Below are 18189 nucleotides of genomic sequence, written 5' to 3' on the forward strand. Positions count from 1 at the left end.
AGAGGGTACCGTTAACCATTACCCTCTGACATCTACCCCTAAGCCAGTCCCTAACCCATGCGGTTAATGTTACACCCAGTCCCATCGAACCCATCTTGCTCAATAACCTGCGGTGTGGGACGCTATCAAACGCTTTTCTGAAGTCCAAATATACGACATCCAGGGACTCCCCTATATCCAGCTTTCTTGTTACCCAGTCAAAGAAGCTGATCAGATTTGATTGGCAGGACCTTCCCTTCGTAAAACCATGTTGATGGGGATCTCGTAGATTCTCCTCTTTCAGGATCAACCTATATTTTAAGTTCTTGTAAACCGTGCTGAGCTCCACATCCGTAGAGATGATGCGGTATATAAACTTAAGGTTTAGCTTAGTTTAGTTTAGTTTCCATAAGTTTACTCACTATCGATGTGAGACTAAAGGCCATCAACTAGATATTGCTGCATTCATGACCCAACAACCTCAAACACCAGAAATCCACATCTCAAACGGATCCTGGATCCCCTCCCTCCTTCAACATCAACTCGGCTCAATGCAATTATAAACACAAACCCCACAAATCCCCCATCAAAACCCATCCAAAAACTGAACCAACCACTTTCTGGGACAAAGCAGATCCCGCAATTGACTCCATAGACCCCAAAGAATTCATACCACAATGGCAAACATTAAGCGAAACAATCCTAAATGAGCTAGCTCCAATAAAATCAAAACACAAAATCTGCAGACAATCAGACAAATGGTTTGACGCTGAACTGCTCCAACTCAAAAGGCACTGCAGACAAATGGAAAGAAACTGGAAAAAAAAGAACCAAGAACAATCCAAAATAGCACTCACTGAAGGTCAATTCCCGCAGCACCTAGGAGAAATCATAATCACTCCAATTGTGAAGGACCACAAAGGCCTTATAGATAACCCTGCTAACTATAGACCCATCGCCTCAATACCAATATACGTCAAACTTATAGAAGGACTAGTTGCACAATTCCTCACAAATTACCTGGAAGACCACAATCTTCTCCACCCCTCTCAATCAGGATTCAGATCCAACCACAGCACGGAGACTTTACTAGTAACCCTACTAGACACAGCCTGACAGCACCTCAGCAACGGCAGAAGGATGCTGATAATTCAACTCGATCTATCTGCAGCATTCGATCTGGTTGACCACACCATCGTACTGCAGACACTAGAAGCCATAGGGATCTCAGGCAGGATATACAATTGGTTTGAAGGATTCCTTAAATACAGATCTTATAGAGTAAAGTCAAATAATCTTAAATCAGAACCATGGTCCAACCCCTGTGGAGTTCCTCAAGGATCACCTCTCTTACCTACTCTCTTCAACCTCTTCTTATCCTCCCTTGGGTCTACCCTAGACAATCTGAATGTAACTTCATTCAGCTACGCTGACGACATCACCATACTCCTACCCTTTGATGCTCCTGACCCAACTTCTACAGAAAAATTGGAAAAAACCCTTCAAGCAGTGGAAAAATGGATGGCAGATCACAAATTGAAGCTGAACACTGACAAAACAAAATTTCTACTGCTTGAAAAGGATAAGAATCCCTCCATCACAGAACTAGAAATAAACGCCTTCAAATACCCTATACAACCTACCCTAAAACTCCTAGGAGTAACAATAGACAGATGCTGCACAATGCAGGTCCAAATCAACAAGACCACCCAGAAAGCATTTCTAACCATGCACAATTTAAAAAAAATCAGAAAATTCTTCGACAAAGAGCAATATAGGCTAGTAGTCCAATCCCTAGTACTAGGTCTATTGGACTACTTACATTACATTACATTAGTGATTTTTATTCCGCTTGTACCTTGCGGTTGTACCTTGCTTGTACTTACTGCAACATACTCTATCTGCAACTATGATAAAACAACTACAGACAATCCAAAACACTGCATTCAGATTAATCTACTCACTGATAAAATTTGACCACGTCACCGCGGCCTACCTGGACTCACACTGGTTGCCAATGAAAGCACAAATTCAATTCAAACTATACTGTCTATTATTCAAAGCAATAAATGGCACAGCCCCCAAAAACCTAAACAACCGCCTGTACCAAAACGCCACCACTAGGCAAAGAAGAACTAAGACCCCTTTTACCTACCCCCCACTCAAAGGCACCCAGCGCTGGCGACGCATGCAGCGAAACTGGACCACATTGTCTCCAACCTGCTGATAACAACAAACGACTACAAATATTTTCGCAAAAAAATCAAAACCCACCTTTTCAAAAAATTTATACAGATGGCTTAACCCCAACCGGACCCCCCTCAACGCAACTCCCCCCCCCCCCCCCCCCCCCCTTCACCAGTTCCCTTCTCTTTAGCCTAAAGCATGTCGACTGCTTCCCTAATGGTATATATACTGGATCTGCACTATTTCCTATTTATAAAGCATCTTGTAGCTCTTGAAATATATAGCTCCATTATTCTTGTAACTTCTCCTGGAAATGACCAGAATTCTCTCTATAATTATCCTGGAAATGTCCAGTTGTCTCTTTTGTAATCCGCCCAGAACTGCAAGGTTGAGGCGGAATAGAAATCAGTAATGTAATGTAATTCTCAGCCTCCGCCCTGCATACTAAAGCAATTCTAGTAGTTTTACCCAGCCAAATAAATTTGGTAAGAATCCTATTTAATTTTTTATAAAAGGACCCTTAAAAATAAACCCGTAACATACTCATTTGGTAACAAACTACAGGTAAAATCATCATTTTAATGGTTTGGACTCTCTCGCATCAAGAAAGATGAAATAGATTCCAATGCTCACATATTTCTTTGACTTTCAGCAATAAAGATTTTTCATTTACTGTCATTGTGTCTTCCAAAGTCCTTTTAATCATGATACCCAAATATTTTATACCCTCTTCCTTCCAAAGGAATGGGAATGGATCAAATAAGCCCTTTACATAATGCACATTCAATGGAAGAACCACTGATTTGCTCCAATTTATTTTATAATCCGAAAATTTGCCAAATCGATCATTCAATTCCAGTAAATGTGGTATGGAAGATTCAGGATTCTTGAAATGAAACAAGATATCATCTGCATAAGCAGAGACCTTATATTCCCGACCTACATAAGGAATCCCCTGTATATCCTTTGCCTGTTGAATGGCCAACAACAAGGGTTCCAAAACAATATCAAAAAGCAAAGGAGATAAGGAACATCCTTGTCTAACTCCCCTCTGCAGACAAAAATGCTCTGAAAAAGTATCATTAATATATAGGCTGGAAAAGGGGAACTATACAAGGTTTGAATCATTTGAATAAACTCGGATCCTAAACCAAACCAATCCATTGCTTGATACATGGAAGTCCATTCTACATGATCAAAGGCCTTCTCTGCATCCAGAGAAACAGAAAAGGCTAGATCGTCCATCTTTTTTGTTAAATCTAGCATATGAAATGCCAATCTGGTATTATTTGAAGAATGTCTTTGAGCAGCAAAACCCGTTTGGTGCATACCAATTATATAAGGGAGAGCCTTAGCTAAGAGCAAAGCCAATAACTTAGTCAGGAGTTTTCCATCTACATTAATTAAAGAAATAGGCCTATAGTTTGAAATCAACATGGGATCTCTATTTGGCTTCAGCAAAACAATAGTTAAAGAGTCTGCCATAGTACCTGATATACAACCCTAATGTGATTGATATAAATTTAAAAGATGAGGTAGTAATACATTTTGAAAAGATAAAGCATTTTCAAAAATATGCTGCACGGTCTGAACATCACAACTTGAATGACCTTCTTCAAACCTAGATGAAAAATTGGCCTTTTAAGTTCCTTGATTTTGTCAGTATCATTCCTATGCCTTTTGTGTGTTTATTGTACAGTGCTAAGTGCATCTGGTAGGGCTATAGAAATGATAAGCAGTAGTAGTAGCAGCAGTATACACTCTAATAGAAGCTATGGAAAAAGTTACAAGTGACCTCCTGAAGATATTCTAGCTCTAGGTTAGAAGGAATATACTTATATTTCAGTGCATAAGAGTTTATTGGAGGTCATATTTATATAAGGGTGAATAAATCTCCCATAGCCAGTATGAGAACAGCATATAGACAGAAATTCTACTCTATATATGGCATACAAGAAATCGGTGTGGGAAAAACCCTCTTATGTAAATCACCATGTCTAACTTAGGCAAAGATCAAGTGTATTTTATTACAGTGCACATAAATTTTTGGAGTGCTCCTTCCAAGACCACACTCTCTTTTCTGTTCCATGCATTAGAATATACACACTTCATTTTAGAATATACCTAAAAAGAAACTCATGCAAATTCTAATTAGTACCAATTAATAATTGATTATTAGTGGTTGATTATTGGCACTGATTGGCTCATTAATTAATGTATTTTTATATAACTTGTATACCACACTATCTTGCATTCTAGGTGGCGAACAATTAAAATATTCACAATAAAATTACAGTAACAAATATAAATCACAGCACAACTCATCAATACATCTGTGACTATGTCCTTACGAGTGGCGTGCGGTCAGGGCCTTCAGGGCATTTGCCCCTTCACCTAAAGACCCTGAGAACATTATTCTGAATTTGATTGGTTGAGCAGGCAACAGGTAGATGCTGCTCAGCCAATCACATATAGATTAGTATTGTCAGGGCATTCAAGAGGTTTAGAGAATCCCCAACCCAAGTGCCCTGCTTTCTTTTTTTTTGGGGGGGCGGGGGAGATATTTTTTGTTTGATGCAAATTGCATCAAGCAAAAAGTAAACAAAATAATAAAAAAGCAGGACTGTAGAGCTGGGGATTCACTGAATACCCCGAAAGTCCTCACCACTGGTCCTTACCCAGTATATTAATCCTGTAACTGAAAGCACCTATAAAGAATCCAAGTGATAATTTATTAATGGGACATCAATAGTGATTCCTCAAGTATTTCTTTAATGTCTTTTAGTCTATTCATTTATTACTATTAATTATTTATATAGTGCTACCAGATGTATGCAGCAGATGTATGTAGAGAGTCACGAAGGAGACAGTCCAGGAGCTTACAATCTAAACAGAAAAGACATACAAACAGTTGTCATGGATACAATTAGGAGGAATGGTTAATCTGTTGGCTAGAGTGGTGGGTAGTGAGGAGTAGGGTTATGGATTGATGGCTATATAAAAAAGTGGACTTTCAGTCTGCTATTAAACTAGGTAAAGGAAGGGATGTGATGGACAAACTCAGGTAGTTTATTCCAGGCATATGGGACAGCTAGATGAAAGGAACAAAGTCTGGAATTGGTAGTGGGAGAGAAGGGTACATCTAAGAGCAGCTGATCTGAGGAACAATTGTTTTAATAAATGTGACCTATTTGATAAGAGGTTGGTATTCTCATGCTTTCTGAAAGAAAGACAAATCAGCTACAGGACACAAGTATGGGGTGATAGCCCATCTACCCAGAGTTGGTCCTTAAGATAAGTCCCCTATACCAGACCCATTCCCAGCAAAACACTGTTATGTGGCCTACGAAAAAATGTATTAATTCTTATATGTCATCATCTATTAATAGTATCCATGCCCATGCACAATGGATATAAAAAGCCAAAAAGTTATTTTCTAAATTTTTTCTGCTGTGGAGAAATTATGTTTCCAATAGTAGGTGCTTTCTGCAAGTATAGTAGGGCTTTAATTGAATCTTGAAATTAAAATGGGACATTATGATTCAAAGTAATATTTTTCAAGGTCAAATGATGGACTAGTACTGCATGCAGATATGCTGGCAAGTATTTTCCAGCATCATTATGAAAGCAATTGGCAGTCGCCGCATCTCATTGTCTAGCAGCATCTCATAACAATGCAAATAATTGATTAGGTATTAAATGTTCAATTATCTTTTGGGAGAAAATGCATGCAACAGACTTACTTCTTAATACTTTCCCTCATCTCAATACACTGAAACTTTCCTCTAAGAAACTTTATTGCAGTAAAGACCAAATGAAATCTTTAAAACATTCATCCTTGAATAAATGTCAGGTCTTTCATTTCTTTTTCTAAATAACATCTTTATTATCCCCTCCTTTTACAAAACTGCAGAAGTGTTTTTTAGCGCAGGCTGGCATGCTGAATGCTCTGTGCTGCTCCCGACGCTCATATGAACTCTATGAGTGTCGGGAGCAGTGCAGAACATTCAGCACATTGGCCTGCACTAAAATCACCCCTTTACTCTGGTTTCAAGGACATTTGTTAATTTGTTTGAATGATAAAAAATATAACATTTTATAGTAGAACCTGTAAACCTATATGTGGCTATTAGATTGTAGTTCATATTAATGATTTGCATGCCAGAAATGATAAATGCATACAAAAGACTAAGGCCCTCTTTTTCAAAGGTGTGCTAAGCGTTTTAGCACGCACTAAATCAACGTGTGCGCTAACCGCCAATGCGTCCATAGGATAACATATACACATTAGCGTTCAGTGCATGATTAGCATGCACTAATATTTAGCACGTGCTAAAAAGCATAGTGCACCTTACTAAAAGAGGGGGTAAATATTTTGACAACTCCTTTTCAATTTCAGATAGAAGGTGTCATAACATAGTTGAACTGACCTTTCCTTCACTCATCTACACGAATGAAGTGTTCAGGCCTGGGAAGGAGGTCTATGGATGAAAGATTGGGATAGAGCAAAAATAAAGGGAATGAAGTTGGGAACAGAGGCAAGGTATGCTCTGATTGGAACACTGCCAACTTTTCAGCACCAATCAGAAGGAGGAAGCGTTGTTATTTATTTTTTTGCATTTATTTCCTGCTTTAACCTGAAGGATCTGGATTGGCAGGTTTAGATACATCTGTGGCCTGGTTCATATTTGGATACATTAAGAAAGGTGTGGATAGATCTTAGGAGACAGTCGTGATGGAGTTTCATTGACCATTCCCCATTGGAGGATTACTTTGGGAGTGATAAAGTACAGAAGCCAATTGGTGATCAGAGAGGCAGGGGTGGCTCATGTACAACACCATCATAAGCCATGAAAATGGCATAGTTTGGTGATACCACGGACTATTATGTCTATAGTACTAACTGATGTTGTTTACATAGCTGAAGTGTAATGATTAAAATTAATTGCAGTTGTGCTCATGTTTCTGGGGATTAGGAATAGCTGAGATTTATATTATAAAATACAACTCATTAAAGCTATGGCCAATTATTGCCAAATGACTGTCTTTGGGGTCTTTTTTACTAAGGGATAAAATGGGCATCTTAGCATTTAGCATGTGCTAATCATTAGCTTGTACTAAATTGATTAGTACACCTTAGTAAAAGGACCTCTTTGTGACTTTTGTTAATGTCAGGAATATGTATGCATGATTGAACGACTGCTCCAAAACAAAAGCTCTTTATTAAAACAAGTCACCCAATGTGGTCCACATTTCATCCACTCTTGCGCTACTTCAGGGGTTCAGTACTAAAAATGAGAAGGTTAAAGGATTTGTGATTCCAACTGAAATGTGCAGTGTTTGTTTTTAATCATTTATAAGCCGCTTTTTATAGAGCGGCTCACAATAAACCACTTACAATAGTTAAAGACATTAACATACATAGTACAAATCTACATCAACGAGTCAGTGACCAGCACTTCCAACATCACTTTAAAACTCAGTGCCCATATTTCATACTGCAGAACAAATGTCTCTTCAGTAATTTCTTGAAGTCATGCAAATTTCCCTGCTGTTGTATATGCATTGGTATTCAATTCTATTCCTGAGGACCTATACTAGAGAACATTCTAGTTCTAGAACTCACCAACCTTAGATATTTAACCGGAGGAATATACAGCTCTGCGTGATTAACAGAACACAGTTTTGGTAAAAAAGAGCCCGAGAGCTAGTCTCGACGGGCGACTATAACAGTGGGTTGGATGGCCCAAGTTGGTCACCCGTGATGAGACTGCTTGAAAGGCTGGGAGGGAGATAGTAGGGGAAAAGTGGGGGGAGAAGAGGTAGGTGAGGAGGAAAGTGATTTCCCGCCAGATGGAAGGAGGTGTGGCTGCAAAAAGGGAAGCAGGGCATGATGGGTGGGGATATATAGTATTCATGCCTCCGAGAAATAGTGTGCTTCCTGGTCCCTCAGAGACAACTTTCCCTCCCACCCTCCCCTTATGTTTATCGGTTTCGCTCGGGAGAATCGGGGTTTTAGGGTTGTCGCAGCAGCGGTAATCCCGAGCTACAAGGTTTTGGCTCATTGAAAGATGAGCGGGTATTTAGTAGTCAGCTCAGTTGAGTAGCGATGCTGAGGGTCAGGTGACCCTGAAAGGAGGGGCATGGAAGTCCATGCCTACCCCCTAGGCTCATCAGGGGATGAGCAGTTAAGGGAAATGAGCTCAGGTGAGCGAATCTGCCTTGATGCAGGTAGCATGGAATAGGGCATGGAGGTCCATGCCACCCCCTAGGCTCTTGCTGAGGTGGCAGAGTCAGGGGTATACAATTTTGAGTGCTTGTCAAATTTCAATATTGTGTAGCTCGGGAGATGAAGCAATTGTTGATTGCTTATTGGTTGTCCCCAATAAACAAAGCTGCGGCCTGGTTTTACCTTCAATAAAGTTTCTGTGATTTATTTATTGTCACGTTATTGTTGTGATTATATGAAATTTGGTAAGCAAGTATAGCGAAGGGCTTTGTGATGTGGAGTGTGAGAGGCATCAACTTGGCCATTCCAGAGCCATATGTTATGGGACATAATATAGAAAACAACTCATCAACTAACAGTCTATAGCGTATGCGATCTTTCAGTATTAACCAGTGTTACTTAAATTCAAATGAAATGACAAGATACCAAGACCCAGTTCTTCATGTTTTTGAGTTGGTTAAATCACTGTCATCCAAATATTTGGTTTATTCATTATATGAATTTCACTCAAGATCCTTTTCTGGATAGCCTTATCACTAAACAAGGTAGTCAATTCACCTCAATGAGTTTTTTTTTCCACAAAGCCAAAAACAAGAATAATCTACTGTAGTATACCAGTAAAAAGAGCCCCATGTTTCAAAATTTTCCCTAATTTGCTTTTCAGCAGGAAAGAATATCCTTGTCCACTTGACCAACATGTTAATTATGTGGGCAATGCAGAAATATTAACATTTAACATTCTTATATTAATGAATTCACCTTTATTAGGAAAACATTTTCCACTAAATATTAGGATAGAGTAGGTTGCCTACATTATTATTATATCCACATCTCCTTTATATGTAAGTAAAATGTTGTGTCCATTCAAATCCTATCTATTTGAATACTGACTAAAGCTGCATTAGGCGCTTCTGGCCAATAACTGGTATGGGAAATCAGAAAGTGACAAGCAGAATAATTTTGTGGTTTGCAACCACAGGATTGGAAACCCAGATCCTGCTTTGTCACCTTCTATCTACCCATGCACTTCTCCATTTTGCATTATCATTCCACCTCCAATCCTTACCCTTCCTCTTCCTTAAGGCTGTCATTGAAATGCTTTTCATGTTTTACTTTCTCTGTGTATATTGATATTGACATCTTTTGCTCATAACTGATCTGAAGAAGGCATATCTGTCTTTGAAAGATTGTCAAAAAATCCACTAACACCCTCCTTTCCTAACGCATAGTGTGGGTTTTAGTGCCGGCAGTGGCGGTAACTGTTCCGACGCTCATAGAATTCCTATGAGCGTCAGAGCAGTTACCTCCACTGCCAGCACTAAAACCCGTGCTACACGTTAGTAAAGGAGGGCGTTATTAGTCCAATCAAGAAGAGTATTTCTTTGTTTTCCTTTTTTTATTTTATTTACTTTTATTACCTAATATACCAGAAGAATGCCAATCCAGCATCCTAAAATCTAGAAGGCCAAATACACCTGAAGAGTGCTAATACAGTAATCACATAAAACTTTCTAGCTTGGACTCAGTTGCTCCTTTGGACTCACCCACTTGCACATCCTACTCTTCAGGTCCGATTAGTTGCAGATCTTTGAAGAAAAGTCAGCCTTAGTACATGACCTGATTTGTAGACTATCATCTAGACTTCTTGGCGACTAAATCACACCCAATACTGAGCGTGACTTAGGCATCCAAACTAAGTGGATAATGAACTATTTAAGGTCCTTAACAAGTGATAATTGGCACTTAGGCATCCAAAGGACGTGGATGCCACTTTATAGATGCGTCCACAATTTCAAGGACACCCATGCTTAAAACTCAAAACTTAGGCACAAAACATAGGCACCGGTAATGTAGGCCAGGATTTTACTGGCCTACACTGCAGATGTCTTTATTTTCAAAATCACGCCTAACAGCACCCATCTCTGTCCCCAGCCCAAACATTCCCATTTGGACATTAGGTGCCATTAGGTACCATGTGATAGGCACCTACCTTTTATAGAATTGGTTAGGTGCCTATCGGCTAATTATATTTTTTTACAATTATGAACTTGTTAAAGCTTGTTTAGGTAATTAATGGAGGTGCTGATCTAGGCACCTAGTGGCATCTAACATAGACAATCTTTATAGAATCTAGCCTGAAGCACGTAATTCCACTACTGATCTCTTCAAATTTTTTCAAAGCTGGCCCAACAACCACAAGCAAATAATCACTTAGACCAAATCCAGAGAATTTAGCAGATTTCTTTATAAAGAAAATTGAAACATTACAATCTTCCTTCATTCCCCTTGCTGATGTATCAGTTTACTCATTCCCTCACTAGCTCAGACCTTGGGGGTCAACATGGTCATCTTTTAATACTCCATCAATTGAATCACTTAGAAAGATTCTGTCCCATGTGCATTTCATTCCATGTCTTTTGGATCCTATTCTTTCTTAGTAGCTCAAGATACCTACCACAGGCCTAGTCACTATCATTCATTTTATCACAAAGTCTGAAGTTTGGCATTGTGTCATCAAACTTAAAAGAAGCCTATAGTTACACTACTTTTAAAGAAATAAAAATTTGACCTTCAATTCTCAGTAATTACTGTCCAGTCTCTAATTTGGCTTTCCTGGCAAAATTATTAGAAACAGTTGAATTTGACCAGCTTCAAACTCACATTGAGTTCATCAATGATCTTCACCTGAGACAATCCGGTTTTAGAATAGGGCATAGCACTGAAACAATAATACTAGCATTACTTAGCAAACTTCACAGCCACCTTGACTCAGGACAAATAGCATTGGTTGTTTCCCAGGATTTATCATCCAGTTTTGATTTAGTTAATCACCCATTACTTTCAAGGTTGCTTACATCATTAGGCTTAACAGGCACAGTGCTAAGTTGGTTCATATTATTTCTATCAAATCACTCTTTCTGGCACAAAATGTAATCTACTTGTTCAATATAAGGTGGAGTCCCACAGAGCTCAATCTTGTCACCACTCTTATTCAATGTCTACCTAAGTCCTCTGCCACTCCTTACACAATCCTGTTATATAACATTTTTCTCATATGCTGATGACACACTGATTGTCTATTACACTTCATTGATCTCTCCTGATCTTTCCCTGCTAAAAACTTGTTTGGCACACATGACTCTCTGGTTTGAGGAACATCATATGGTCCTTAACCTGGATAAAACCACCACATTTTGGATAAGCCCATCATTAACACCGACCCTTTTCAATAAATCAGTACAGCCAGTCAATTCATTTCATTATCTTGGTGTAATTAGATATTTGGCTCTTTCATTTTCTGCACAGATATCCAACATGATAAAATTGTGAAGTTCTTTAAAAATAGACATTTTGTTTACTAGGAACATTAAGGATTTTATGAACGTGTGAGCAGCACAATACATGGTTACTAGTTCACTAAAAAAAAAAAAAAGACTGAACACACATTTAAACTGCATAGAAATCAACCTCAGGCCCAGGTGTTTCTGAAGGGCCATAATTATAAGGTACAGCATCTTCAACTCTCACTTGAGACAAGGTGCAATAAAATTGAACACATTAGTGTCTCAACTATAGTGATTGCAAAAGTATGCTCTAAGACATGCTTGTTTCATTCCCCACTTGTCTTTCATAGAACTAAAACTGGATATGCTCAAAGATTTGAGTTATAAAAGTTTTCTACTGTAAAAAACTGATATGCCTGTGAGAATCCATTTTCTCCATATCACTTTGTTTTATCTCCTGCACCTTGCAAGTCTTAAGGCTATAATCTCTCACTTCCTTTGGTATAAACTGTAGTTATTCAATGAATCTAACCAAAGTATTTCTCACAGCTGCGGCTTTTATAATTTTGGTGAAGGTTTATGAATTATACAATATGCTGTTTTGCTTTATAATAGTGAACATATAGCCATTGCAATTGCATAATAAATATTGGCACAGCGTCATATAATTTAACTGCTAAATACATTACAGACTACAAGGTGCAACATTCAGGCTTAGCTAACCTATTTAGCTAGAATACTTGACAAATCACTGTAATTTCCTTGGAGACAAACCTATTTGTTTTCTTACTTTATAACATTTATTTATGTATGGCAGAGCGATTTAGTGTGTGTTTATCTTAATTTTCTGTACTGTATTACATTACTCAATTCTAAGTGATATAAATGAGCTCAAGTGATTTTTATCATGTGGTGTTAGGACAATAAAAAGAAAATATTATTATGATGAGAACATACATTACTTTAAAGATTATGATAAAATAAATTGGAAGACAGTTGTTATCTAATTGGAAACATATCCATAATTAATTAATCTTCTCAAGATTTACATCATACATGTTTAGTCTGGAAATTTCAAATCAGCCCTAAGATGGGCAATAAGATTGCTCTTGGATCTACTCCTTCATTCAGAATATTATTTCCTTGATACCTTACAAAAATGTCTTGAATATTTTTAATTGTACTCAACAGAATAGAATTCTAGTATATTGAACATATTTTTTATTGTCCAGAATACTACTACCTTATTAAACAACATATTTTAATTGCAGCATCTAAAGTCTACAAGGGGGTGGTTTGAAAAGTTTGGTAAAAAAGCAAGTTAAACAATGTAGTCTCCGTTGAAAGCCATATATTTAGGGCTCCTTTTACGAAGGTGCACTAGCGTTTTTAGCGCACATACAAGATTAGCACGCGCTGTAGCTGAAAAACTACCGCTTGCTTAAAAGGAGGCGGTAGCAGCTAGCGTGCGCATTTTAGCGCAAGCTAAGCGCACACTAAAACCGCTAGCGCATCTTTGTAAAAGGAGCCCTTAGTCTAGCAAGTTTTCAGGGTTTGTTTTTTTTTTTTTGCTACAATACAAATAAAAACAACTGGAAACTCGCTGGATTAAGGAACTGATTCTATAAACGGGTGTTCCAATTGTAGGTGGCAGTAGTCTTCCTACTGCCAACTGGCAGCCAATCAGGATGCATGTTTTTTGAGAAAATCTACCTGAGGCAGGATGCCTACACTGTAGTCATTTATCACAGGTCTATGGAAATGAGTAAACCTAAGGATGCCCAAGGCTAGGTGTAGGCATGGTTTCGCCTGGAAGTGGCCTTGGTCACATTTAAGCAGCCAAAGGCATCTCCCTAGAATGCAACAGATGCCTGAAATGTAGACCTGCAAAATGCTGGCCTACATTTCATACCTTTAAAATTAGATGTTGCTAGCTGAACTGATCATGGCAAGGGAATCCCCAATTAGGTGAGCCGGCATGATTCCTCAAAGCTGCAGCTTAAGACAGTCCTGCCGGCTCAGCTGATCAGGAGGAAATACTCCTGCGACGATCGGCTGAGCCAACTGTGGCAGAGGAACTCCCTACACACACACCCCTGAAATCAGCAGGAGAGATGCCCACTCCCTTCTGCCGTTGACCCTTCTAAACCTGACACCCCCCCAATTGTAGAATGGCAGGAGGAATGCCCACTCCCTCCTGCCAACCCTCCCAGACCCCCAACAACCCCCCCTCGAAGAGTTGCAGGAGGGTTGCTCACTTCCTCTTGCCACTGACCCTGCCGAACCCTCGACAACCCTCAAAAACTCCCCTAAACCCTCCCACCCTGATACCCCCAAACCCCAACATCCCACCCCAACATCCCCTAAGCCCACCCTGACACTCCTACCCCCTACCCAAACTTTTTTGAAGTTTGGCCGGAGGGATGCCTACTCCCTTTGGCCAGCATGCCCGCCTCTTCCAAAATGGCAGCCTTCTACTTCCTGGTGCATCCTGGGATGCACCAGGAGTGGCCTAAGACTGATTGGCCAAATACCTAAGGGAACTTGAATGGGATACTCTTCAAGGGGAGTTGTTGGAACTTCGGGGGGTCAGTGCAGGCCTTAGGCTCTGATTGGCCCATGGAACTGACCTTAGGTATCTGGCCAATTGGTGCCTAAGGATCCTCCTATGGGAGGGGCCTTAGGCATCTGGGCCAATCAGAGCCTTAGGATCCTCCCTAGTACATCCCATGATGCTTTGTGAAGGGGATGTCATTTATGGACTAACTCTTTGGGGGAATTCAATGGGCACTAAGTGATTTAGCATGCACTAACCACATTAGCATGTGCTAAATGCTGATGCCTATAGGAATATAATGAGCATTTTAGCATTTAGCACATACTAATTATTAGCATGCACTAAAACACTTAGCTCCTGTTGATGAATTCCCCCCCCTCAGTGCTCTTTTTTTTTTGGCACCCAAATTTGAGCACCATTACAGAATCCAGTCCAATTTGCATTACATGCTATTTATTATTTTTAAAATTTATATTCCCACCTCCCCTTTACAGAACTGTAGCGTGGATTATATTTCCAGCCGCAGTAGTAACAGCTCTGGTACTCATAGAATTTCTATGAATGCCAGAGCAGTTACTACCATGGCTGGTGCTAAAAAACACCCTATAATTTTATAAAAGGGGGTGGGGTGGGGGTTTACCATCTAATGCTAGATGGTTTACATGTAAATATTCATAAAATACAAACATGAACTGCAACATCCTAACATTTTCTCTTAAAAATAAACCTACTACCTTACTAATATAACAGTCTCTTCACAAAAATGCTGAAACAAACTGTTGTGTTTTTAATAATTTTTTTAAATTTTATCCTGTCTGCACATAACCACAACTGACCTAACAATGAATTCCATAATTTAACTCCAGTAATGCAAAGGGTGGTTGCTCTAGTGTCAGCGTATCTCCTCCTTTACCTTCAAATCCAGTAACTTCTGATTTTCTGATCTCAAGGATCTGTTTGGACGATAAGGCACTAATAAGCAGATTGAAGTTTAAGCTGAATCATAACTGTACAAAGCAGTACCAGTTAAAGCAGATATCAGACACATAAGTGGAGGTCTGATTTACTCAGAAACTATAGTTCTGTGCAAGGAGCCAGGCTCTTTGTTGACAAAGATAACACCGCATTATTGAATCTGACCTGAACTCAAGTCTGAAAAGCAATGGTCATCTTCCTCCATTTTTTTTTATCTGTCATTCTGTCAGCACTGGTAAGAGATACTGTCAGATATCAAATGAGGTAGCTTGTAAATTAGTTGGCAGCTACAGCAAGTATGTGATCAGAGAGCAGCATTTACTAAGTCTTAAAAATGAAATCGTAATTTAAGTCCAGGCACATATAGAGTGACCAAACTAAAATCCATTGCTGCAGCAAAGAAAGCTTACAAGGCAAATATATGACTGTGCAGTTTTCAAAGTCATTTTACCTTGCTAAATCACTACAAGGGTAAAATTGTTTGGTCTCTGCACACCAGCAAAAGGAACACATGGGCCTTCATAGAAAGGATAATCAAGTTAGTCAGCAAAAAAGCAGACTATGAAAGGTTTTTTAGGTCAACAGAGGAAAAATAGCTTAAGATATCCCTGTCAGATTTCCATATAAAAGAGAAGATGCAAGCCTTGCAGCCAGGACTGTCCTGAACCACAAACCTGCCCTGTGTGACACGTCCCCATGAGCTCTTACCCCACCCACTAAGTCACAGCCAAGAAGGGAAAAGTAATGGACTGGGCTCAATTATAGAGCTCCTGCCTCCCTTGTCCTGCACTGTCCTCATATAGATCGCTATAGCCCTGCATGCAGCCAACATGCAAATTTTATACTGATGTTCAAGGGAAAACTTACTATATTCTTTTTTCTTTGAAAATAGGCACAAACTATATGCACTCAGATGCTTAAATACATTACAACTAGACAAGCCTTCTGAAAACTGATTATTGTATTTGTAGCTCTGGCTCCACCATGTGACCACTCCGCAGGTTCCAGCCAGCTCCACAGGTTCGGGGGCACCCCACAATCAGGGATCACAAAAAGATTCTCATTTTCAAACACTCACAGTTTCACAGTTCTTACTCGAGCTTGGGCACAGACCGGGGCTGGATAACTCTGATAGGTTAGATGAGTTGAAATCTTGGATTACAATCACCTCACTCAGACTGAATACTGCTCTCTCACTAAAGGAAAACAGCCAAGTCTGAATTGCAGTGAAACAAACAGGAATACTTTATTTAACTTGCTGTTGGATTAATTGTGGAACTATGTACACTTCTCTAGATATATAGACAGTCAACAGGTTCAGAGCATTTCTAACTACATTTTCTCTGTCTCGCGCATAATTTTGTTCTTGTCAGGGTATTTGTTTCCTTGGGAACCAAAAGGGGTCTCCCTCAGCAAAACAGGGTATTGGTGGGAGAATAGGATAAACTAAGCCCTATTTCTATTTCAATATTCAGGTCCAATGTCTCTATGTACTCCTAGGAGCAACAGGAGTCTCCTGCAGTACGCCGGTCCTTGGCGGGAGATCACCAAAAGCCTTGAATTTCCTCTGAAACTCTCTTTTATAGTCTCCCCCCTCCCTACTCCCCCCCCTCTAGACTTTCTAGCCTCTTCTCTAAACCTCAGTAATCTCTGGTCACTGCTTTTTTGGCAGAGGCATTTTTCAGGGGGTACATACTTATTACCTTAATAAGTATGTACCCTCCAAATATTGAGGAGAGAATAGTTAAAAGACAAAGGTCTTCTTTTTGGTTGTAATTATAAATACCGTATTTTCTCGCATATAACGCGCGCGTTATATGTGGTTTTTACAAACTGCGCATACCCTTGCGCGTTATACGTGTGAGTGCGTTGTACAAAATTTTTTTTACATAGTTTCCCCCCCTGACGCCCGATTCATCACCCGGAAGGAGCACTCGCACTCCCACCCCGAAGGACCGCTCGCACCCCCATCCGAAGGACCGCTCGCACCCCCACAGCCTCCCCCCCTCCCCCATGGAGAAACTGTCTACCTTGTTTCCGGATGCCAGCCCAGCTGCTTCCTCTGCCGGCGGTCCTGCCCCTTCTCAGAGCCCTGTGCTGCGCTGCTTCCTCTTCAGGCGGTCCCGCCCTTTCTCTGATGTCAGAGAAAGGGCGGGACCTCCGGAAGAAAAAGCAGCGCAGCAGGGCTCAGAGAAGGGGCGGGACCGCCGGCAGAGGAAACAGCTGGGCTCGCTGGCATCCGGAAACAAGGTAGACAGCTTCTCCATGGGGGAGGGGGGGGAGGCTGTGGGGGTGCGAGCGGTCCTTCGGGGTGGGAGTGCGAGCGCTCCTTCGGGGTGGGGGTGCGAGTGGTCCTTCAGGGTGGGGGTGCGGGTGCATGCGAGCGGTCCTTCGGGGTGGGGGTGCGAGCGGTCCTGTGGGGGGGGTGAATCGGGGGGGGGCATCAGGCTTTCAGGATAGGGACAGGACTTCAAGGAGGAAAGGAGAGTCGGGGCGGGCGAAAACAGAGTCGGGGTCTCCAGAGGAGAGTCGGGGCGGGCGAAAGGAGAGTCGGGCAGCATGCGCGGTATACGGGTGTGCGCGGTATATAAAAATTTATGTACATAAATATGTGTTTTTTACGCGCTATACCCGTGTGTGCGTTTTACACGGGTGCGCGTTATCTATGTGAAAATACGGTACACACTCATCTTTTTTGAACAAGAAGATAAGGATGTACAATTATTTATTAAATGTTCTATACTATTCTCCCATGATAGCTCAGAACGGTTTACATGACTTGGTACTCAAGCATTTTTTCCTGTCTGTCCTGGTGGACTTACAATCTATGTAATGTACTTGGGCCAATAGTGGAATTAAATGACTTGCCCAGGGTCACAAGGAGCAGTGTGGATTTGAACTCACAACCTCATGGTGCCGAGACTGTAGCTTTAACCATTGTGCCATACCTTTTTTTTTTTTTTTACTATGCTGTAAAC

Source organism: Geotrypetes seraphini, chromosome 6 (genome assembly GCF_902459505.1).
Source record: "Geotrypetes seraphini chromosome 6, aGeoSer1.1, whole genome shotgun sequence".
NCBI lineage: Eukaryota > Metazoa > Chordata > Amphibia > Gymnophiona > Dermophiidae > Geotrypetes > Geotrypetes seraphini.